Here is a 25,162-nt window from a genome sequence, read left to right as displayed (position 1 = left end):
TTACCTGTGATCCGAGCCGGGGTTTCCCACCTACTTGGGGTCTGGCCCGGTCACAGGAAGTTGGTGGCAGTGGTGGGATCTAGCGCCGCCCACAGGTTGGTGAAGGAAGTGCACCAGTGGGAAAAAAAAAAAAAAAAAGGGAAAATTCTGGTGAATTTTTTTTTGTGATTTTGGACTTGGAAAAAACAAACAACAACAAAAAAAAAAACCCCAGAGAACTATTTGTAATTTGGAGGGAGGTATTGCCACCAGATACTGTGTACAGAGTTGGGCAATACTCCTGGATTTGAATCCTAAAGTGTGGGACAATTTGAGGTTTTTTTTTTTGGAAAGACCTGAGTGCTGGAAACAGTGACATTAATGATTTTTGCTCTTTCGACTTAAACCTTTTGTGGATTACAAATATTAAGCCAGAAGGAAGTGCAACGCCAGGAGGGCGTGGTTCTAGGCGAGGACCAAGAAGTAGCAGCAAGGTGCCTAGGAGAGCAGTCTGCGGTGGAGCGGAGAGGAATCCAGACGTGTGAGCTGTGTTCCAGAGATCCTGGTCGGAGGAGTGGCTGGGGAGGCCCTAAGATCCCAAATGCTGAGACACATCAGTCCCCAAGGATGGAGACGTCCAAGTTCCTGACCGGATTAGAGGCGGAGATGAACAGACTCCAGCAACGGTTTCAGGACATGCTATAGGCTCAGGCCGATCTGTGGAAGACAGACCATCAAGCACAGCAAACCCGACATACCGAGTTGTTGCAACAGATGGGAGCCCAGATTCAGGCCATCAACAACTTGGCACAGCGTCCTACACCGCCGGTTGCTGGCCACGCTGGAGCAGTCATCGAGCCGGTAGGCGCTCCTTTCGGGGAGCCTATAAGACTTCATAAATTAACTGCTGAAGATGATATTCAGGATTTTCTCGTAGGATTCGAGAGAGTGGCTGTGGCCTCACACTGGCCAGTAGAGCAGTGGTCATTTAGACTCATACCTTGCCTAGGGGGAAGAGCCTTAGAGGCATACCATACTTTAAGTGCAGAACAAGCTGCGGACTATCAAACTTTAAAACAAACCCTGCTAGATTACTTGGGCTATGCCCCAGATCACTATAGAGGGCAATTTCGGGTGGCCTACATAGCCCCGAAAGAACGCCCTAAAGCTTTGATACAAAGACTTAAAAGACTGTGTGAGAGGTGGCTGCAACCTTAGAGCAGGGGAGTGCAAGAGATCGTGGAAGAAATAGTGAGGGAGCAATTGCTAGAGGCTATCCCTCCAGGGGCTAAGCTATGGTTAAAAAGGAAGGGGCCCCAATCATTGGACCGGGTGGAACGGGATTTGGAGTGTTATATGGAAGCAGAGGAAGCTAGAGAGTCTCCTTGGGCAGGCCCCGGCCCTAGGAAGATCCCAGGTCATCCCTCGGGTAGGAAGAATGTGGTGATAGCAGCCAAGCCAGGGTCCTCCCCGGTACCTACCATATTGGTGGAGGTGGAGGGAGTTCGAATGCTGGCATTGGTGGATTCTGGGGCTGACCAGTCCCTGATTGCACTCTCCACCTGGGCCAATATTGTACGGGACGCGGGTCCTGAGTGTGTGCGCCCCGTTGGGGAGGTGAGATTGACTTGTGTGCATGGGGTTACCACTCCCTATGCTTTAAGGAAAGTTAGCATTCGGTGCCAGGGCCGAAGAAGCTGGGTGAAGCTAGCCTTGGTATCCCGACCCCCGGTACCCCTGATTTTGGGCAGAGACTGGGTTAGGTTTGAGCAGTTTAGGCGAGAAGGAATAACTTTGGCCAACAAAAAGAGGGAGGGGGGCCTCCTAGACGAAGCCCGGGGAGGGATAAGTCGAGCATCCCTTTCCGGCCCTGGATTCCAGGGGAGGTTTTGGAGAAATTCCCCGTTTTCCCTCAAGAACAAAGGAATGATAAGGTTTTAAAGCATGCCTAGGAACAAGCCCTGGGGCCTTCAAACATTTACCCAAGGTTTACGAAGGAAAGGGGCCTTCTTTATAGAGAAACGTTGAGGAAAGGAGGAGGAAGGCCTTGGAGGCAGCTAGTGGTGCCCGGGATTTTTAAGCAAACCATTCTGAAATTAGCGCATGAGCATCCCTTAGCAGGACATCGGGGCAGGGACAATACACTAGATCAGATCATGGCCCGGTTTTATTGGCCGGGTATTTACAAGGAAGTACAGGAGTTCTGTGATACCTGTCCCTCGTGTCAGAAATTGACAGGGTATAAGCCTCCCAAAGCCCCATTGATACCGCTACCAAGAGTGGAGGAGCCCCTAGCTCGTATTGGGGTAGATATAGTGGGGCCTCTGGATAAAAGTCGAAGGGGCCACGAGTATATCTTGGTGGTGATAGATTATGCCACTCGTTACCCATGGGGAGTTCCCCTGAGATCCACCTCCGCTCCGATTCTAGTGCAGGAGTTGATTAAAATCTTCTGTCAAGTAGGGTTTCCTCGGGAAGTTTTGACCGACCGGGGTACTAATTTCCAATCGAGAGTGTTTAAAGCCTTCCTAACAGCTTTTGGCATTTGCCATTTAAACACCTCCGCTTATCATCCCCAAGCTAATGGGTTGGTTGAACGATTCAACCAGACCCTGAAGAGGATGATAAGGAAGGGAGCGGCCTCAGATATTAGGGATTGGGATTTGTGGGTACCCTTTTGTCTGTATGCGGCGAGGGAGAACATACAGGGGTCATTAGGGGTGTCTCCATTTGAACTTCTTTATGGGCGACCCCCGCGTGGCCTCCTGGATGTTATTAGAGAAAATTGGGAACCCCAAAAGGAACGAGATATGAATGTGTTGTCCTATCTACAAGGTATGAGGGGTAGACTGAGGGAGATAACGAAACTGAGCCAAGAAGCTCTCCAGAAAAGCCAGGCCAAACAGAAGACCTATTACGACCGAAGAACTCACAGAAGGGACCTATCTGTGGGAGAATGGGTCCTGGTCTTGGTTCCGGATGACCCTCATAAATTTGCGGGCAGGTGGAGGGGTCCCAGAGAAATTGTGGAGAAGTTAAATGCGGTAGACTACCGGGTAAAGGACGAAAAGGGGCGAGAACAAACCTTCCATGTCAACCTATTGAAGCCCTGGAAGGAGCGAACGGTGTTATACACCCAAGGTGGGGACGAAGAGGATGAGGAATTGGGACCTCAGGTGCCAGGAACAGGACGGCAGAACCACCCAAGATAGGGGATACTTTGACCGAGGCCCAGAAGCACCAGATGGGAGTGGTGTTGGGGCAGTTTACCTCGGTGTTGTCCTCTAAGCCAGGGTATACCAGGCTGGGAAGGCATGAAATAATTACAGCCCCAGGAAGGATTGTTCGCCGAAGACCCTACAGGCTGCCCAAGAGTAGACGGGAAGAAGTGAAGCAATTAGTGCAAGAAATGATGGATCTGGGGGTGATAGAGGAGTCCCATAGCCCCTGGAACAGTCCCATTGTATTGGTCCCCAAGACCGATGGCACAACAAGATTTTGTATTGACTTTCGAGCAGTGAATGCCATATCGGAATTTGACGCATACCCGATGCCCTGAATTGAAGATCTGCTGGATAGACTGGGGAAAGCCCGCTACCTATCCACTCTGGATCTATGCAAAGGGTATTGGCAGATCCCCTTAGCCGAGGGATCAAAACAGAAGACAACCTTCCAGACACCCCAAGGTCTCTTCCAATTTCGTCGCATGCCTTTTGGCTTGCATGGCGCTGCTGTAAGTTGCCTAAGAATCGTGAACAAGGTGCTGGAGGGGCATGAAGAGTACGCAGCTGCCTATATGGATGATATTATCATCTTTTCACAGACCTGGCAAGAACACTTGGAGGCGGTAACAGCGGTTCTGGGAGCCTTGGGGAAGGCAGGGCTCACCGTCAATCCGAAGAAGTGCTGGTTTGGACAGACCCAAGTGAAATATTTGGGGTACCAGGTGGGGCAGGAGCAGGTCAGGCCTTTACTGGATAAAGTGGGGTGCATTAAAGAATATCCTCGACCCATTAGCAAGAAACAGTTGCGGGGGTTCCTTGGATTAGTGGGGTACTATAGGAGATTTATACCCCATTTTTCGGAGATGGCAGCACCCCTCACCGATATGCTCAAAAAGAATTTGCCCAATCAGTTAGTCTGGTCTGAGCGAGGAAATAAGGGATTTGAACAGCTCAGGAGATGCTTATGTCGGGACCCAGTATTGAAAGGGGTAGATTTTGGGAAACCTTTCCTTTTACAAACAGATGCTTCCCAGGAGGGACTGGGGGCGGTCTTATCTCAGTTGCATCAGGAGAGGGAGCACCCCGCCATGTATCTGAGCAGAAAGGCTTACTCTACAGTCGAGAAAGAGTGTCTAGCCATCAAATGGGCCATTAACGCCCTGAAGTATTATCTGGAGGGAAGAGCTTTCACCCTGGTGACGGATCACGCGGCTCTAACCTGGCTAGAGAAAATGAAAGATACCAATGCCAGGTTAACGAGATGGTATTTAGCTCTCCAACCCTATACTTTCACGGTAATCCACAGGCCAGGAGCCCTTCATAAAAATGCGGATGTCCTGTCACGTCTAGGGGAAGGACACTCAGAGGGGGGTGACCTGGAAAGGACTAATAGTGTTTTAAGTAGGGGGGTATGTGACAGGGAAGCCCCTGTCACAAGTAAAAAGACTGTGGGTCCAGTCAGAAATACTGCCCTTAAGGCTGTAAGCTCTAAAATAAAGCCTATTTCTCCTGGTAAAAGCAGCAGGGTAGCACAACCAAATAACATGGCGGAAAAGCAGGAGTGGAGTCAGCCCAGGATTCTGGAAGGGAGGGCACTGAAACCACAGGCCAGTCCCTATTACTCCTTTCCCCAGGTTAGAGGAATCCAGGTAGAAGGGGGTGGAGCTGGTCACCGAGCCCTGCAACCATGCAAACCTCAAATAGGCAGAAGGCAGAGTAATCAGAGAGGAGGAGGAGGCTCACCTGTTCCTGATTATAGGAGCCCAGCAGCAAACCAGGAGAGCTGCTATCTCCATTCTTCCACCAGCCAGCCAAGAAAGCTTTCAGGACACCAGCCCACCAGGGGAGAGAGATTACCTCCAGGGAAGTACCATAACTTTCCTAGCACGTTTTGGGGTGAGGAGCTAGAGGGTGTTCCTGAAGGGGAAAATGATTTGAGAGGGCTGGCAGGTATTCAGAGAGGGGGATGGGAAGAACCAGCAGAAGTGCAGGACTTCATAGAGAGCCCTAATCCCCTGGAGCCAGCCTGGGAAATGCTCAGTGAGGAAGGCTCTGGAGAATACATGTTTGAGGAAGACATGGACATGGAGTCTTGAGCTAGAAAAGGCATGGCAGCAGTGCCTAATTAAATAAGGCCAAAATAATTCCTTGAACCTCAGTTCTCTTAAGTGCCCTTTGAAGTAAAATTCTGGATGTTAGAGGCATGTTCGGGTGGGCGATAAGACCTTTAGCATAAGGGAGGTTTGCCCGCACAACCTGGGTTCAGGTTGTGAACGTCCTTCAAAGGGAGGGACTAGGAGGAAAAGAGGAAAAATAATAAAAGCCAAAAACGTTTTTTTTTTTTTTTGGAAAGTATAGTGGAAAGCTTGCTGACACCTGTTGTGCTCAGCTGTAAAGTAACAAGCCAACTCTGGCTAGGGGAAGCCTTAGCCCTAAGAGGGGACAATTCAGAAGCAGTGAAGAAACTGCAGAAGCATTTTTGGTTTGTTTTTATGATACCAATGTGTTGACAAAGCTTGTCAGTCTTGGGGCAGAGGCGCACCCAGCGTGCCCTGGACTTGTGTACAATATACGGCCAGATTAAGGACTAAGCCTGAGACAAGTATTCATTTCAGGGAAGTTTTGATTACTTTAATAAACCCGGTGAAGTTTGGTGAAAAGTCCAGTGTCCGGGTTTTCCTTTGACCAACCATATAAAAGGCACTCCTAAAAATCTTACCTGTGATCCGAGCCGGGGTTTCCCACCTACTTGGGGTCTGGCCCGGTCACAGGAAGTTGGTGGCAGTGGTGGGATCTAGCGCCGCCCACAGGTTGGTGAAGGAAGTGCACCAGTGGGAAAAAAAAAAAAAAAAAGGGAAAATTCTGGTGAATTTTTTTTTGTGATTTTGGACTTGGAAAAAACAAACAACAACAAAAAAAAAAAACCCCAGAGAACTATTTGTAATTTGGAGGGAGGTATTGCCACCAGATACTGTGTACAGAGTTGGGCAATACTCCTGGATTTGAATCCTAAAGTGTGGGACAATTTGAGGGTTTTTTTTTTTTGGAAAGACCTGAGTGCTGGAAACAGTGACATTAATGATTTTTGCTCTTTCGACTTAAACCTTTTGTGGATTACAAATATTAAGCCAGAAGGAAGTGCAACGCCAGGAGGGCGTGGTTCTAGGCGAGGACCAAGAAGTAGCAGCAAGGTGCCTAGGAGAGCAGTCTGCGGTGGAGCGGAGAGGAATCCAGACGTGTGAGCTGTGTTCCAGAGATCCTGGTCGGAGGAGTGGCTGGGGAGGCCCTAAGATCCCAAATGCTGAGACACATCAGTCCCCAAGGATGGAGACGTCCAAGTTCCTGACCGGATTAGAGGCGGAGATGAACAGACTCCAGCAACGGTTTCAGGACATGCTATAGGCTCAGGCCGATCTGTGGAAGACAGACCATCAAGCACAGCAAACCCGACATACCGAGTTGTTGCAACAGATGGGAGCCCAGATTCAGGCCATCAACAACTTGGCACAGCGTCCTACACCGCCGGTTGCTGGCCACGCTGGAGCAGTCATCGGGCCGGTAGGCGCTCCTTTCGGGGAGCCTATAAGACTTCATAAATTAACTGCTGAAGATGATATTCAGGATTTTCTCGTAGGATTCGAGAGAGTGGCTGTGGCCTCACACTGGCCAGTAGAGCAGTGGTCATTTAGACTCATACCTTGCCTAGGGGGAAGAGCCTTAGAGGCATACCATACTTTAAGTGCAGAACAAGCTGCGGACTATCAAACTTTAAAACAAACCCTGCTAGATTACTTGGGCTATGCCCCAGATCACTATAGAGGGCAATTTCGGGTGGCCTACATAGCCCCGGAAGAACGCCCTAAAGCTTTGATACAAAGACTTAAAAGACTGTGTGAGAGGTGGCTGCAACCTTAGAGCAGGGGAGTGCAAGAGATCGTGGAAGAAATAGTGAGGGAGCAATTGCTAGAGGCTATCCCTCCAGGGGCTAAGCTATGGTTAAAAAGGAAGGGGCCCCAATCATTGGACCGGGTGGAACGGGATTTGGAGTGTTATATGGAAGCAGAGGAAGCTAGAGAGTCTCCTTGGGCAGGCCCCGGCCCTAGGAAGATCCCAGGTCATCCCTCGGGTAGGAAGAATGTGGTGATAGCAGCCAAGCCAGGGTCCTCCCCGGTACCTACCATATTGGTGGAGGTGGAGGGAGTTCGAATGCTGGCATTGGTGGATTCTGAGGCTGACCAGTCCCTGATTGCACTCTCCACCTGGGCCAATATTGTACGGGACGCGGGTCCTGAGTGTGTGCGCCCCGTTGGGGAGGTGAGATTGACTTGTGTGCATGGGGTTACCACTCCCTATGCTTTAAGGAAAGTTAGCATTCGGTGCCAGGGCCGAAGAAGTTGGGTGAAGCTAGCCTTGGTATCCCGACCCCCGGTACCCCTGATTTTGGGCAGAGACTGGGTTAGGTTTGAGCAGTTTAGGCGAGAAGGAATAACTTTGGCCAACAAAAAGAGGGAGGGGGGGCCTCCTAGACGAAGCCCGGGGAGGGATAAGTCGAGCATCCCTTTCCGGCCCTGGATTCCAGGGGAGGTTTTGGAGAAATTCCCCGTTTTCCCTCAAGAACAAAGGAATGATAAGGTTTTAAAGAATGCCTAGGAACAAGCCCTGGGGCCTTCAAACATTTACCCAAGGTTTACGAAGGAAAGGGGCCTTCTTTATAGAGAAACGTTGAGGAAAGGAGGAGGAAGGCCTTGGAGGCAGCTAGTGGTGCCCGGGATTTTTAAGCAAACCATTCTGAAATTAGCGCATGAGCATCCCTTAGCAGGACATCGGGGCAGGGACAATACACTAGATCAGATCATGGCCCGGTTTTATTGGCCGGGTATTTACAAGGAAGTACAGGAGTTCTGTGATACCTGTCCCTCGTGTCAGAAATTGACAGGGTATAAGCCTCCCAAAGCCCCATTGATACCGCTACCAAGAGTGGAGGAGCCCCTAGCTCGTATTGGGGTAGATATAGTGGGGCCTCTGGATAAAAGTCGAAGGGGCCACGAGTATATCTTGGTGGTGATAGATTATGCCACTCGTTACCCATGGGGAGTTCCCCTGAGATCCACCTCCGCTCCGATTCTAGTGCAGGAGTTGATTAAAATCTTCTGTCAAGTAGGGTTTCCTCGGGAAGTTTTGACCGACCGGGGTACTAATTTCCAATCGAGAGTGTTTAAAGCCTTCCTAACAGCTTTTGGCATTTGCCATTTAAACACCTCCGCTTATCATCCCCAAGCTAATGGGTTGGTTGAACGATTCAACCAGACCCTGAAGAGGATGATAAGGAAGGGAGCGGCCTCAGATATTAGGGATTGGGATTTGTGGGTACCCTTTTGTCTGTATGCGGCGAGGGAGAACATACAGGGGTCATTAGGGGTGTCTCCATTTGAACTTCTTTATGGGCGACCCCCGCGTGGCCTCCTGGATGTTATTAGAGAAAATTGGGAACCCCAAAAGGAACGAGATATGAATGTGTTGTCCTATCTACAAGGTATGAGGGGTAGACTGAGGGAGATAACGAAACTGAGCCAAGAAGCTCTCCAGAAAAGCCAGGCCAAACAGAAGACCTATTACGACCGAAGAACTCACAGAAGGGACCTATCTGTGGGAGAATGGGTCCTGGTCTTGGTTCCGGATGACCCTCATAAATTTGCGGGCAGGTGGAGGGGTCCCAGAGAAATTGTGGAGAAGTTAAATGCGGTAGACTACCGGGTAAAGGACGAAAAGGGGCGAGAACAAACCTTCCATGTCAACCTATTGAAGCCCTGGAAGGAGCGAACGGTGTTATACACCCAAGGTGGGGACGAAGAGGATGAGGAATTGGGACCTCAGGTGCCAGGAACAGGACGGCAGAACCACCCAAGATAGGGGATACTTTGACCGAGGCCCAGAAGCACCAGATGGGAGTGGTGTTGGGGCAGTTTACCTCGGTGTTGTCCTCTAAGCCAGGGTATACCAGGCTGGGAAGGCATGAAATAATTACAGCCCCAGGAAGGATTGTTCGCCGAAGACCCTACAGGCTGCCCAAGAGTAGACGGGAAGAAGTGAAGCAATTAGTGCAAGAAATGATGGATCTGGGGGTGATAGAGGAGTCCCATAGCCCCTGGAACAGTCCCATTGTATTGGTCCCCAAGACCGATGGCACAACAAGATTTTGTATTGACTTTCGAGCAGTGAATGCCATATCGGAATTTGACGCATACCCGATGCCCTGAATTGAAGATCTGCTGGATAGACTGGGGAAAGCCCGCTACCTATCCACTCTGGATCTATGCAAAGGGTATTGGCAGATCCCCTTAGCCGAGGGATCAAAACAGAAGACAGCCTTCCAGACATCCCAAGGTCTCTTCCAATTTCGTCGCATGCCTTTTGGCTTGCATGGCGCTGCTGTAAGTTGCCTAAGAATCGTGAACAAGGTGCTGGAGGGGCATGAAGAGTACGCAGCTGCCTATATGGATGATATTATCATCTTTTCACAGACCTGGCAAGAACACTTGGAGGCGGTAACAGCGGTTCTGGGAGCCTTGGGGAAGGCAGGGCTCACCGTCAATCCGAAGAAGTGCTGGTTTGGACAGACCCAAGTGAAATATTTGGGGTACCAGGTGGGGCAGGAGCAGGTCAGGCCTTTACTGGATAAAGTGGGGTGCATTAAAGAATATCCTCGACCCATTAGCAAGAAACAGTTGCGGGGGTTCCTTGGATTAGTGGGGTACTATAGGAGATTTATACCCCATTTTTCGGAGATGGCAGCACCCCTCACCGATATGCTCAAAAAGAATTTGCCCAATCAGTTAGTCTGGTCTGAGCGAGGAAATAAGGGATTTGAACAGCTCAGGAGATGCTTATGTCGGGACCCAGTATTGAAAGGGGTAGATTTTGGGAAACCTTTCCTTTTACAAACAGATGCTTCCCAGGAGGGACTGGGGGCGGTCTTATCTCAGTTGCATCAGGAGAGGGAGCACCCCGCCATGTATCTGAGCAGAAAGGTTTACTCTACAGTCGAGAAAGAGTGTCTAGCCATCAAATGGGCCATTAACGCCCTGAAGTATTATCTGGAGGGAAGAGCTTTCACCCTGGTGACGGATCACGCGGCTCTAACCTGGCTAGAGAAAATGAAAGATACCAATGCCAGGTTAACGAGATGGTATTTAGCTCTCCAACCCTATACTTTCACGGTAATCCACAGGCCAGGAGCCCTTCATAAAAATGCGGATGTCCTGTCACGTCTAGGGGAAGGACACTCAGAGGGGGGTGACCTGGAAAGGACTAATAGTGTTTTAAGTAGGGGGGTATGTGACAGGGAAGCCCCTGTCACAAGTAAAAAGACTGTGGGTCAAGTCAGAAATACTGCCCTTAAGGCTGTAAGCTCTAAAATAAAGCCTATTTCTCCTGGTAAAAGCAGCAGGGTAGCACAACCAAATAACATGGCGGAAAAGCAGGAGTGGAGTCAGCCCAGGATTCTGGAAGGGAGGGCACTGAAACCACAGGCCAGTCCCTATTACTCCTTTCCCCAGGTTAGAGGAATCCAGGTAGAAGGGGGTAGAGCTGGTCACCGAGCCCTGCAACCATGCAAACCTCAAATAGGCAGAAGGCAGAGTAATCAGAGAGGAGGAGGAGGCTCACCTGTTCCTGATTATAGGAGCCCAGCAGCAAACCAGGAGAGCTGCTATCTCCATTCTTCCACCAGCCAGCCAAGAAAGCTTTCAGGACACCAGCCCACCAGGGGAGAGAGATTACCTCCAGGGAAGTACCATAACTTTCCTAGCACGTTTTGGGGTGAGGAGCTAGAGGGTGTTCCTGAAGGGGAAAATGATTTGAGAGGGCTGGCAGGTATTCAGAGAGGGGGATGGGAAGAACCAGCAGAAGTGCAGGACTTCATAGAGAGCCCTAATCCCCTGGAGCCAGCCTGGGAAATGCTCAGTGAGGAAGGCTCTGGAGAATACATGTTTGAGGAAGACATGGACATGGAGTCTTGAGCTAGAAAAGGCATGGCAGCAGTGCCTAATTAAATAAGGCCAAAATAATTCCTTGAACCTCAGTTCTCTTAAGTGCCCTTTGAAGTAAAATTCTGGATGTTAGAGGCATGTTCGGGTGGGCGATAAGACCTTTAGCATAAGGGAGGTTTGCCCGCACAACCTGGGTTCAGGTTGTGAACGTCCTTCAAAGGGAGGGACTAGGAGGAAAAGAGGAAAAATAATAAAAGCCAAAAACGTTTTTTTTTTTTTTGGAAAGTATAGTGGAAAGCTTGCTGACACCTGTTGTGCTCAGCTGTAAAGTAACAAGCCAACTCTGGCTAGGGGAAGCCTTAGCCCTAAGAGGGGACAATTCAGAAGCAGTGAAGAAACTGCAGAAGCATTTTTGGTTTGTTTTTATGATACCAATGTGTTGACAAAGCTTGTCAGTCTTGGGGCAGAGGCGCACCCAGCGTGCCCTGGACTTGTGTACAATATACGGCCAGATTAAGGACTAAGCCTGAGACAAGTATTCATTTCAGGGAAGTTTTGATTACTTTAATAAACCCGGTGAAGTTTGGTGAAAAGTCCAGTGTCCGGGTTTTCCTTTGACCAACCATATAAAAGGCGCTCCTAAAAATCTTACCTGTGATCCGAGCCGGGGTTTCCCACCTACTTGGGGTCTGGCCCGGCCACAATATTCATTGTGGATATCCTGAAAACCTGACAGGATTAATTACACTTTTTGGTGGGTAAATGTGTGTACCACATATAAGTATGAAAGAATGATGGCGGAACGTTTAGGGACTAGTAGGTCCTTAAATGATGTTTGGAGTCCATTGACTACTTTTGTTGCATTACAGTAAGGGTCATGTTTCTTCCCTTTTCATTAGATTTCTTTACACATCCAGGGAGGGTGGGTGGGTGAGTGGGGGGAGGGAAATGTACTTTGAGGAGTTAAATTATTTAATTATAATATTGAAATCACATCATATGTTTTATTGTATTAATTTTTTTAAGTTCAATAACGCTGGGAAGCAGAGAGAGCTTGGGGCAGCCGCTGCGGCGGCTTTGGAGCCTGTTTCCCGATGGTGGCAGCAGCGGCTTGGTAGAGGGCAGGGAGACAGAAGGGAAACAGAAAAAAAGAAAGCGGGGCATGAAGAGAGAAAAAAGAAAGGGAGGCAGGGAGAAAGAAAGGGCAGGGAGAGAGGAAGAAAATGTTGGGGGAGGGAATAAGGTCTGGAGGAGAGGAAGCATACAGGCTGAAAGAAGGGAAGAAAGATTGGATACACAGTCAGAAGAAGAAAGTGCAACCAGAGACTCATGAAATCACCAGACAAGGTAGGAAAAATGATTTTATTTTCAATTTAGTGATCAAAATGTGGCTGAATTTATATCTGCTGTCTATATTTTGCACTATGGCCCCTTTTACTAAACCGCAAGAGCGGTTTTTAGCGCAGGGAGCCTATGAGTGTCCAGAGCAGTGCTGGACATTCAGCGCAGCTCCCTGCGCTAAAAACTGCTATTGTGGTTTAGTAAAAAGGGAGGGGGTATATTTGTCTATTTTTGTATGGTTGTTACTGAGGTGACAGTGCATAGAGTCGGCTGCCTTGACCTTTTTGAAAAAAACCCAGAATAGGAATGATAATTAACATTTTCTCAGCGTACAGTGTGCTTTGTGTTTTTTTTTATTTTATTGTTGGTAGATCATTTTGACTTGGTCATTTTAAAAGTAGCTCGCAAGCCCAAAAAGTGTGGGCATCCCCAGTGGCGTACCTAGGGGGGGGGGCGGGCCGCCCCGGGTGCCAGCCCTAAGGGGGTGTTCCCGGCCTTGCCGTTCAGTCCCCCGCCACCCCCGAAGGACCGCTCGCCCCACTGACCTTCCTGCACCACCTGTGAAGCAGCCCGCAGCAGGATCGCGAAGTCAGCGTCAGCATCCCTGCGCTGCTTCCTGCGCCGCGATCCCGCCCCTCCTCTGACATCAGAGGAGGGGCGGGACCGTGGCGCAGGAAGCAGCGCAGGGATCGCTGACGCTGACTTCGCGATCCTGCTGCGGCTGCTTCATAGGTGGTGCGGGGAGGCCAGGGGGGCGAGCGGTCCTTCGGGGTGGGTCGGGGCATCAGGCCTTCAGGGTGGGGCGGGCGGGCAGGCAAGCAGGCTTTCAAGGGGGAGGGGTTGACAGGCAGGCAGGCAGGCCTTCAGGGGGGTGCAGGCCTTCGGGGAGGGTGTAGGCCTTTGGGGGGGTGCAGACCTTCAAGGGGGTGCAGGCCATCAAGGGGGGGAACAGGCCTTCAAGGGGGGAAAGGCAGGCAGGCCTACAAGGGGGGGGGAAAGGCCTACAAGGGGGGGGACAGGCCTACAAGGGGGGGGACAGGCCTTCAAGGGGGGGTGCAGGCCTTCAAGGGGGGTGCAGGCCTTCAAGGGGGAGACAGGCCTTCAAGGGGGGGAAAGGCAGGCAGGCAGGCCTTAAAGGGGGGACAGGCCTACAAGGGGGTGGGACAGGCCTACAAGGGGGTGGGACAGGCCTTCAAGGGGGGGACAGGCCTTCAGGGGGGGGGACAGGCCTTCGGGGGGGTGCAGACCTTCAAGGGAGTGCAGGCCTTTGGGGGGGTGTGCAGTCCTTCAAGGGGGTGCAGGCCTTCAAGGGGGGGAAAGGCAGGCAGGCAGGCCTTCAAGGGGGGGACAGGCCTACAAGGGGGGGAGAAGCTACAAGGGGGTGGTACAAGCCTTCAAGTGGGGGACAGGCCTTCGGGGGGGGGTGCAGACCTTCAAGGGAGTGCAGGCCTTCGAGGGGGGTGGTGCAGGCCTTCAAGGGGGTGCAGGCCTTCAAGGGGGGACAGGCCTTCAAGGGGGGAAAGGCAGGCAGGCCTTCAAGGGGGGACAGGCCTACAAGGGGGGGGGACAGGCCTTCAAGTGGGGGACAGGCCTTCGGGGGGGTGCAGGCCTTCGGGGGGTGCAGACCTTCAAGGGGGGGACAGGCAGGCAGGCCTTCAAGGGGGGGACAGGCCTACAAGGGGAAGGGACAGGCCTTCAAGGGGGGTGCAGGCCTTCAAGGTGGGACAGCCAGACCTTTAAGGGGGGACAGGCCTTTGGGGGGGGGACCATGATTTAGAAGTACACGGAGGGAAGGGGGTGTTCAAAGAGACATGCATATGCCAAACTTTGGGGGGGGGAAGAAATAATGGGTCTGAAAATAGAGGAGAGGGAGAGAGATGATGGACCATGGGATTTAGGGAGGGAAGGAACAGAAAGGGAGAGAAATTGGACACAAGGGATGGTGTGGAGGAGGGATAGAGATACTGGATAGGAGGGTAATTAGGAAAAGAAACGGAGAGATGGTGGACTCTGGGATGGTGGGGAAGGAGGGAGAGATGCCGGATGAAAGGGTATTTAAGAAAAGGTGGATCTGTGGAGGGAGATGAAAAAAAGGAAAGATACCAGACTTCCTGGGAAGGGAAGGGAAATGGAAAGGGAGGACAGAGTTGGCAGATGGATGGTTAGCATGCAGAAAGAAGGAGACCCTGGCAAGCAAGTTATCAGAAGAAAACCAGAGCCTTGGACCAACAAGATTTGAAATATAACCAGACAACAAAAGGTAGAAAAATTAATTTTATTTTCTGTTTTGTGATTATAACATGTCAGATTTGAAATGTGTATCCTGCCAGAGCTGGTGTTGGACTGCAAACGTGAGCTAGGATTTAACAGAAAGAGGAAAAGTCCTTTTTGTTTCTTTATTTTATTTACACCACAACGCCAGTGTGGTTAGGAGAAGCCAAAGGGGGTGAAAAAGCTATAAAACCCACCAGGAGTTTTGAAAAAAATCACCCAACTGGGCAGGAAAATCGAATTGAAAAACCAATTCAATAGGGCTGAATCGAATCAAAATTTTTTTTTTCCTGTATCTGGCAGCATTAGTTTGCGCTACTGTCTTAGACTTTAGGACCTGGGATTGGGGAGAGATGGCATCCTCAGTACTTTATAATGCAAGTGAAACGAGGATTTGGTCAGACTTTTGAAGGGTCTGCAGAAAAAAAATATTGTATAGGCCGGGGACATGAGACAGCAGGAAATGGGAACTTTTCTTCCTTCTATTTTTGTGAATGGAAAGGCTGAGGATGTCAGAGAGGTCAGTTAAAATATGTGCTTTATAAGAAAATATAATAATGTGTTTTATAAAGTTTATAGCATAGCTGGCCTACCCAGTGAGGTGTTCCTAGTGGTGATGGTGGCAGCGTGTCAATGTGTTGAGAGGAAGAGGTGGTCTGGGAAATTCTGCTGAGCAAACTCCGGGCCCATTTCTACCCCCCAGTTAGTCCACTCCACTCAACTGATTCACACACTGAGTGGGTCTTTGGGTGTTGTTTTGGGATCTCTTCCAGTGGTTTATCTCCTTCTGGTCCAAGGAAGGAAACTTTGTTATCCTTAGCATTGACCTACAGAATATGTTTGTAACAGCGCTGCTTGTGTGGCATTAGGCTATGTAGTGATTGAAAGAAAAAAACAGACCTTTGCACATTTTTGCACTATATGGTGGGTGTATGAGGAGATTCACATTTCCTGCACAGCTAAGTCCATGTGCTGTATTTGACATCTAGCAAGGTCTCTGTTTGAAAGGAAAGATCTAAACTTAAAAATGAAGTGGCCAGAAGTTATGGTAAAAGCAGATAGTGTAGCTGGTTTTAAGAAAGATTTGGACAAATTCCTGGAGGAAAAGTCCATAATCTGTTATTAAGACATGGGGGAAGTGTCTGCTTGCCCTGGATCGGTAGCATGGAATGTTGCTACTCTTTGGGTTTTGACCAGGTATTAGTGTCCTGGATTGGCTACCATGAGAATGGGCTACTGGGCATGATGGACCATTGGTCTGACCCAGTTAGGCTATTCTTATGTTATGTTCTCATCTGTAGGGGCCTTTGTTTTCACTTCTTATTTTAATGTATTTTTTTCCTGGGAACATCAGTGTTTTTTTATAATGGGAACAAAAATGGAAGAGAATTAATGTGTGTGGAATGGGGGGGTAACTAATTTCTTCAGCTAAATAATTCAATCCACTTCAAACAGACATAGGAGAACTTGTGCACCATTCACACACCCTCCAACCAAAAACGTCAAAAGAAAAAAACTGTTCGACAACCTCCTAGCCATTCGAGCTGCAACACTCGACCCCCAACTCTACAACCAATTGATATCAACCACAGACTGCAAAACCTTCAAAAAGAAATAAAAACCCTTCTATTCAAAAAACACATAAAACCAAACTAACACAATCAGAACTGTCCCAAGCATCACCTGCAACTACTCCATATGTACTTCTAATGTCATGACAATTTAGACATAATTTATGTTATGTTATGTTTGGAATAATGGTTACATATATGAGGTTCAATAAAAGAAAATTTTCACTGCCTGTTTCTATTCTGACCATTTATTCCATTTCATGGTTATTGCAAAAAAAAAAAAAAAAAAAAAAAAAATTTTTACATGGGGGGGGGGGGGGGGGGGTCAAAAAATGATGGGCCCCGGGTGCCACATACCCTAGGTACGCCACTGGGCATCCCTGAGCTAGAGTGTTAAAGCTGCATGTGGCTGCCATAAAGGTCATCTCTGACACAATCGGAAGTTGCATCAGAGACGACCTTTATGACAGCCATATGCAACTACAATGCTCCGGCTGCTGTAAAAAGGCAGTTTAGACATCGCCAGCCACAGGCAGGGAGGTTTGTCGGACCGGGCCTGTTGTCCGGGGGGGAGGGGGGGGGCGTTGCAGATCTTGTTGCCAAAATCGGAAAGATGAGGAAGGGAGAAAGATGGGCCTGTGGTGGATGGAGAGATTGAGAGAAGGGGGCAGATGATGGAAGTGGGTAGAAAGGGGAGAGAGAAGAGGTCAGATGATGGAAGTGGGGAGAAGGGAGAGCAAATGCTGAATGGAAATGGAGAAAGAGAACACATACTGGATGGAAGGAGGGATAAAGAAAAAGGACATATGCTGGATGGGGTAAGAAGAGTTAGTGAGATAGTGGAGCGGTGAAGGAAAGGGGTGGCATGCTGTGGGTAGACATAGTGAAAAGAGGGAAACTGAGGACTGCATAGTAAGAAAGAATTTAATTTAAACGGAGGCAGAAAATAAAGAAGGAAGACCAGAGAAGGGAAGAGAGAAAGGAGAGAGAGATGCCAGAGAATGGGGAAGGAGACGGAGATATTAGATCTGAGCGGTGGAAATGAGAAGAGAGAGATTCTAAAAACCACAGGGGGGAGGGAAAGAGAGATGAAAGGAGAAAGATGCCAGGCAATGAGGGAACAGAGGGAAGATGATGGATGCCAGACCAAAGGGGGGGGGGGTCTAGAGGAGAGATGGAAGGGGAGGCATACAGTTTCTGGAAGGGGCATAGAAGGAGAGAAGATGCCATATAGGGAGGGGCAGAGAGATGTCAGACAGTGAATGGAAGGAAGACATTAACAAGAAGATGAGGAAAGCAGAAACCAGAGAAGACAAAGGTAGAACAAAAATTTTCTATTTATTTATTGCTTTAGGAGACATATGTCATTGTTTCTGTGGTGTTGCATTTTATGCAGATTCCAGCTTCTTGCTGGTTCAATTTAACCTTTGTCTATGTATTTCTATTTTATCCCCCCCTTTTACAAAACTGTGGAGCATTTTTTAGCGCCAGCTGTGGTGGTAGCAGCTCTGATGCTCAGAATTCTATGAGCGTCAGAGCTGTTACCTCTGTGGCTAAAATCCATACTACAGTTTGGTAAAAGAGGGAGGGGTTAGTTTGTGATTACATATTCCATACTAGGCGAAGGTGTTTTCTGTGTTCTGTGTGTTCGAAAGACAAGGTTTTCTGTTAGGATTGATGGTGTAGGATTGATCTGTACTGGTCTGGCTTGTTTAGTTTTACCATGGGTGTATTGATGTTGTACTGCTCACTGCAGTATGTAAGATGCTGCCTTTTCCTAGGTACTCATGTGTGACATATGGCTTGTTACTAAAAATCATATTTTTCATACAGATGGGGGGGGGGTGCCAAGAAATGATGGGCTCCGGGTGTCACATATGCTAGTACGCCACTGAGTCAAGCAATGAATTAATTGTATCCATTTGAAGTGTTGGTTGTCAGAAAGAGAATATCGTTGTTTTAGCTGGTCAAAAGACAACCAGGATGCATCATCTCTAAGATCCTGTACTACATAGATACCACACGATTGCCAATCTTTCCAACGAAGAAGTTCTTTATTTTTCCGAAAGTTGTCATTATTCTAAAGTGGTGCAGACATAGTGAGAGGCCAAGGTAACTTGGAGAAACTCTCAACTCTATGAACAGTTTGTTTTGCACTATGAATTATTGGATTATCGGATTTGTTGCAGTATTGAAAAGGCATGAGAGGGAGAGGATGGTCCGCATATCGAACAGATTCCCACTTGAGCCACAGTGGTGTATAGCTGGAAGGAACAGGGGTGATCCAATACGAAGTTTGTTGCATGATGAAGGCTGAGTGATAATTGTGAAAGTCCGGGAAATTGACTCCCCCACGGTCCTTGCTAGCTTTTAATTTGTCCAGTACAATTCTAGGGGGTTTAGAACACCATAGAAAAGTAATTAGTAGTTTTTCAATAGTGGAGTATAAGGTGTTTGGAAATAATATCGGAATCATGTTCAGAAAATAATTTATTTTTGGAGCCACCATCATCTTTATAGTGCTCATTCGTCCCCACCAGGAGAGGCGTAAGGGAGACCAATGAGATAGAAGATCTTTAAATAATGATGTCAACTTCGATGCATTAAGCTATAGAGTTTCAGCAACTGTCGGAGCAAAGAAAATGCCCAGGTATTTCAATGTTGTGCCAGACCAAGAGAAATTGAAATTATCAAGTTCATGTTTGAGTTCTGGATGATTGAGAGGTAATATTTCAGATTTTGATTGGTTGAGTTTATATCCAGAGACTGTGGCATAGCCTTGTATAGTATCCAATATATACGGAAGAGAGGAAGGAGTGGTGTAAAGAAGAATATCATCCGCATAGGCAGAGTATTTCACAGTGAGGGAGTCCATAGTAATTCCGTGAATATTGGTATTGTTTCTGATACTGAGAAGCAGAGGTTCCAGTGCAAGATTGAATAATAATGGGGACAATGGGCATCCCTGTCGAGTGCCACGCCTTGGTGAAAAGATTCCGATAGTTGATTATTGACAAAGATTCCAGTAGATGGAGCAATGTATAAAACTTTAATCATGTTAATAGCAGATTCAGAAAAACCAAAATGAGACAGGACTTGAAAAAGGAAAGGCCATTCTACACAGTCAAAAGCTTTTTCAGCGTCTAACTCGATGACAATATGTGGTGTATCCAAAGATTCCACTCTGTGGAGAATGTTAAAGAATAGTCTCGTCTTGTCGTGAGACATACGACCTTGCATGAAACCTGTCTGCTCTGTGGAGATCAGCTTAGGTAGTAGTCTTTGCAATCTCACAGCAAGAATCTTCGCATATAATTTGGCATCCACATTTATCATGGATAATGGCCTATAACTTTGGACGAGTTGTTTATCTTTGCCAGGTTTTGGTAATACCACGATCACAGCCTCAGTGAAGGTGCCACATACCGCTTGTGTTTCAATCAGGTGTGTGAAAAGGTCTAACAATTTAAGAAGTAATCATGATTGAAATGTTAAGTAGAACTCCACTGGGAAACCGTTTGGACCAGGTGTTTTATGTTTGGCCATGGCATTTAAAGATTCAGCAATCTCAGGAACTATGGTGAGCAGAAAATGTTATTATCATTAACATCGATTGCCGGACCCTTCAATTTATGGAGAAACTGTCATACGTATGCAGTCGGTGTCAGGAGCTGAAAAGCTTGAAGAAAGAAGTCAAGCGACTTGAAGACAAGATACAGGAGCTAGAAGGACTTTACACCACGGAGGACCCTACCAGGGCATTTGAAGACTTCAGGAGTGAGAAACACATCGAGAAGGAAGTCAGGGAACTCAAGGAATTCATTGAGGAAGCATACAGGAGGAGGGTGGAAGAGAACGAACTCCAGATGAGAGATGATGCAACACCAACATGGAAGGGGGAGCAAGAAGCAGATGACCTCAAAGAAGACACCCACAGAAGAATACCACACGAGGGGGAAGAATTGGCTAGTCGATGCCCAGAAGAAGAGAGAGCTAAGCACACCGAGGACATTGACCTGAGACCGATAAGAAAATTGAAGAAGGGAAAGTCAGCGATCCTGGTGGGAGACTCGATATTGAGGCATGTGGACAGCCACATAGCAGGAGGAAGAGAGGATCGACTGGTGACCTGCCTCCCAGGAGCGAGAACCAAGGACATCGTGGACAAAATTGGGAAGGTCCTGGAAGGAGCAGAGACGGAAGAGACCGCAGTAATGATCCACATCGGGACGAATGATGTCAGCAGGAGAGACTACAGAAGAGGCACGCTGATAGAACAGTTCAAGATTCTAGGAAGGAAACTGAAGATGAGGACCCAGAAGATAGCATTCTCAGAGATCCTACCGGTACCAAGGGCAGATGTGAAAAGGCAGGAAGAACTACAATCAATAAATGCATGGATGAGGAGATGGTGTGAGGAAGAAGGGTTCCACTTCGTGAGGAACTGGACAATGTTCTGGGGCAAGAGCAAGCTCTACAGGAGAGATGGACTGCACCTGAGCGTGGCGGGAACAAGACTTCTAGCAAACAACGTCAAGAGAGGAATAGAACAGGCTTTAAACTAAGAGGAAGGGGAAAGCCGACAGTCGACCTAGCGTCGACGATTCGGAAGACGGTATCCCATGAAGATACTAAGGGGAAAAAAGGCTGGGAAGAAACAAGGGACAAATTACAGTAGTCGACTAACCCAGAAGTGGAGGTTAGAAAGATTGTAGCAAAAGAGAAGACACCAAAGACCGAAGCACAGGGAAAGGAAATGAGAAGGACGAAATGCCAGGATCTAAATTGCATATATGCTAATGCAAGGCGCCTAAGAAACAAAATGGAGGAACTAGAAGCCATGACCAATGCAGAGGACATAGACATCATTGGAATCTCTGAAACGTGGTGGAATGAGGAAAACAGATGGGATACTGCACTGCCGGGATACAAGCTCTATCGCCAGGACAGGTCAGGACAGAAAGGAGGAGGAATAGCCCTATACGTAAAAGAAAGCATACAATCGACAAGAATGGACACAGCGGAGACGACCAACAAACTGGAATCGCTATGGGTTAAAATACCGGGTAGGAAAGGGCATGAAATAAAGATGGGCTTATACTATCGTCCACCCGGGCAAACCAGAGATATTGATAAAGAAATGGATGCTGAGATGAAGCGAGAATGCAAAAGAGGTTACACGGTTGTTATGGGAGACTTCAACTACCCCGGGATAGACTGGAGTCTTGGAAACTCAAGATGCGCCAGGGAGACAGAATTCCTGGAGGCTATACAAGATTGCTTCATGGAGCAGCTTGTTAGAGAACCGACGAGAGGAAATGCAACTTTGGATCTAATCCTAAATGGGCTAATGGGACCTGCAAAGGAAGTGGAAGTGGTGGGACCGTTGGGAAATAGCGATCATAATATGATCAAGTTCAAGGTTGAAGTAGGAAGTTTCAACTTCAGGAAAGGAAACTATGAAGCAATGAGGGAAATGGTAAGGAAGAAAATTAGGAACACTTCCAAGAAATGGCAAACGGTAGAACATGCCTGGTCTTTTTTCAAGGACACGGTGAGCGAGGCGCAAAATCTGTACATCCCCAGATTCAGAAAGGGGTGCAAAAAGAGTCGAACAAAAGACCCGGTATGGATGACTAAAATAGTGAAGGAAGCGATAGCCAATAAGAAAAATTCATTCAGGAAATGGAAGAAGGACAAAACTGAGGAGAACTGGAAAGAGCATAGGAAGTATCAAAAAGAATGTCACAGTGTGGTTCGAAAAGCCAAAAGAGAGTACGAAGAGAGGCTAGCCAGGGAGGCACAAAATTTCAAACCGTTCTTCAGATATGTTAAAGGGAAACAGCCAGCTAGGGAGGAGGTGGGATTGCTGGACGAAGGAGACAGGAAGGGAGCGGTGAAGGAGGAGAAAGAAGTCGCGGAAAGACTTAACATGTTCTTTTCGTCTGTATTTACAAACGAAGACACAACCAACATACCGGAACCTGAGCAAATCTTCAATGGAAATCAAGCAGAAAAATTAACATCCATGGAAGTGAGCCTTGATGATGTACACAGGCAGATAGAAAAACTTAAAACTGACAAATCCCCTGGTCCGGATGAAATCCATCCAAGGGTTTTGAAAGAATTAAAGGAGGAGATAGCTGAACTACTGCAGCAAATTTGCAACCTATCCTTGAAAACAGGCATGATCCCGGAGGAATGGAAGATAGCCAACGTCACGCCCATCTTTAAAAAGGGATCAAGAGGTGACCCGGGAAACTACAGACCGGTGAGTCTGACCTCAGTTCCGGGGAAAATGGCGGAAGCACTGATAAAAGAAAACATCGATGAACATTTGGATAGAAACGAACTTCTGAAAACAAGCCAACATGGTTTCTGCAGGGGGAGATCGTGCCTAACTAACTTATTGCACTTCTTCGAAGGAATTAACAAAAGGATGGACAGGGGAGACCCCATAGACATCATATACCTTGATTTCCAAAAAGCCTTTGACAAGGTGCCTCACGAACGTCTACTCCGGAAACTGAAGAATCATGGGGTGGATGGAGACGTACATAGATGGATCAGAAACTGGTTGGCAGGTAGGAAACAGAGGGTAGGAGTGAAGGGCCACTACTCGGACTGGATGAGGGTCACGAGTGGTGTTCCGCAGGGCTCGGTGCTCGGGCCGCTGCTATTTAATATATTCATAAATGATCTAGAAACAGGGACGAAATGTGAGATAATAAAATTTGTGGACGATACAAAAATATTTAGTGGAGCTGGAACTAAAGAGGAATGCGAAGAATTGCAAAGGGACTTGAACAAACTGGGGGAATGGGCGGCGAGATGGCAGATGAAGTTCAACGTTGAGAAATGTAAAGTATTGCATGTGGGAAGCAGAAACCCAAGGTACAACTTTACGATGGGAGGGATGTTATTGAATGAGAGTACCCAAGAAAGGGACTTGGGGGTAATGGTGGACATGACAATGAAGCCGACGGCACAGTGCGCAGCAGCCGCTAAGAAAGCAAATAGAATGCTAGGTATAATCAAGAAGGGTATTACAACCAGGACAAAAGAAGTTATCCTGCCGTTGTATCGGGCGATGGTGCGCCCGCATCTGGAATACTGCGTCCAATATTGGTCGCCGTACCTTAAGAAGGATATGGCGTTACTCGAGAGGGTTCAGAGGAGAGCGACACGTCTGATAAAAGGGATGGAAAACCTTTCATACGCTGAGAGATTGGAGAAACTGGGTCTCTTTTCCCTGGAGAAGAGGAGACTTAGAGGGGATATGATAGAGACTTATAAGATCATGAAGGGCATAGAGAGAGTAGAGAGGGACAGATTCTTCAAACTTTCTAAAAATAAAAGAACAAGAGGGCACTCGGAAAAGTTGAAAGGGGACAGATTCAAAACGAATGCTAGGAAGTTCTTCTTTACCCAACGAGTGGTGGACTACTGGAATGCGCTTCCAGAGGGCGTAATAGGGCAGATTACAGTACTGGGGTTTAAGAAAGGATTGGACAATTTCCTGCTGGAAAAGGGGATAGAAGGGTATAAATAGAGGATTACTGCACAGGTCCTGGACCTGTTGTGCCGCCGCGTGAGCGGACTTCTGGGCATGATGGACCTCAGGTCTGACCCAGGAGAGGCATTGCTTATGTTCTTATGGTGTGTAGGTCCGGAGTTTGAGAGGAATATAACTCATCATAGTATTCATGAAATCTAGCAAGAACCTTTGATCCATTAGTCAATACTTGTTCATCTTTAGATTTAATTGATGTTATGTAAGTACGTTCAGATTGTGCTTTTAAATAGTTGGCCAACAAGTGTCCAGAATTATCATGTTCTGCATAGTAAGTTGCTTCTTTCATAAATAAAGATTTGCCAGCAGAGTTAGCCAGTAAGTTGTTATATTGAAGTCTAGCAGATCTCAGTTGTTCCAGAGTAGCGGTGTCAGCCGAATTAGAACAGTGAGCTATTTTAAGTGATTGAATCTTAGATTCCAGGTCAGAAAGTTCCTTCTTATAGAGTTTGGTACGTTTGGATTTAAAAGAAATGATTACACCTCTAAGGTGAGCTTTAAAAGAGTCCCATAGTGAAGTCTGACTAACCTGATCTACAGTATTGAAAGTGAAGAAGTCTTGTATATGAGTAGAGATATAGTCCACAAATTCAGGGTTTTCTAGCAAAATAGAGTCAAAACACCAGCAGGGTCTCTTAGGTAGAAGCTCAATATTTTTAATGGTCAAATTTATTAGAGCATGGTCTGATACAGTGATGGATTCGATATCTGTGGCTGATACCCAGGGTAACAATGATGATGAGATTTTTAAAAAATCTATTCTTGAAAAAGAAGAATGTGGCAAAGAGAAAAAAGTGTACTTGTGTGATTTGTGATGCAGAATCCTCCATGGGTCTCAAAGATTCAATTGAAGAAGTATATCTTGAAATGTTGTCCAAGCCTTGGTGGTCTTATGAGGAGCTGATGATTTACGATCTAATTCTGGATTCAAAACAAGATTGAAGTCTCCTCCAATGATAGTAGGCGTTTTTCCCTCAAGAGTTATAGAATCAGCCAGGTTGTGGAAGAAAACAGGACAGTCACTATTCGGGGCATATATATTAAATATAGTTAATTTAATGGATCAGATACAAACAGTAGTTTTCACCCATCTGCCCTCAGTGTCATGAGCTTGGTCCAAAACTGTCAAGTCTGGATGTTTTCTGATGAGGGTGAGGACACCATTTCTTTTATCAATAGCAGGTGAAAAAATGGGTGGCAATGCCCAGGATACAG

At 47.5% G+C, this 25,162-nt stretch overlaps 1 protein-coding gene across 6 annotated transcripts in view; it reads left to right on the top strand.

Annotated features, from left to right (window-relative positions):
• The window catches only part of KIAA2012 (KIAA2012 ortholog), a 262,432-nt gene that overhangs the window by 22,312 nt on the left and 214,958 nt on the right, over positions 1–25,162 (top strand). The window contains exon 1 of one of the 6 annotated variants that reach the window (XM_033946970.1): positions 10,892–11,021. The exons of the other annotated variants lie outside the window; for them this stretch is intronic. The gene's annotated coding sequence lies outside the window, so the exon portion shown is untranslated. Of the gene's footprint in view, positions 1–10,891; positions 11,022–25,162 lie in introns of those variants that run through there. 6 annotated transcript variants of the gene reach the window in all.

The sequence above is a fragment of the Geotrypetes seraphini genome, chromosome 5 (assembly GCF_902459505.1).
Source record: "Geotrypetes seraphini chromosome 5, aGeoSer1.1, whole genome shotgun sequence".
Lineage (NCBI taxonomy): Eukaryota > Metazoa > Chordata > Amphibia > Gymnophiona > Dermophiidae > Geotrypetes > Geotrypetes seraphini.
Note: the sequence above shows the minus strand (reverse complement) of the source record. Positions and strands in the feature narration are given on the sequence as shown.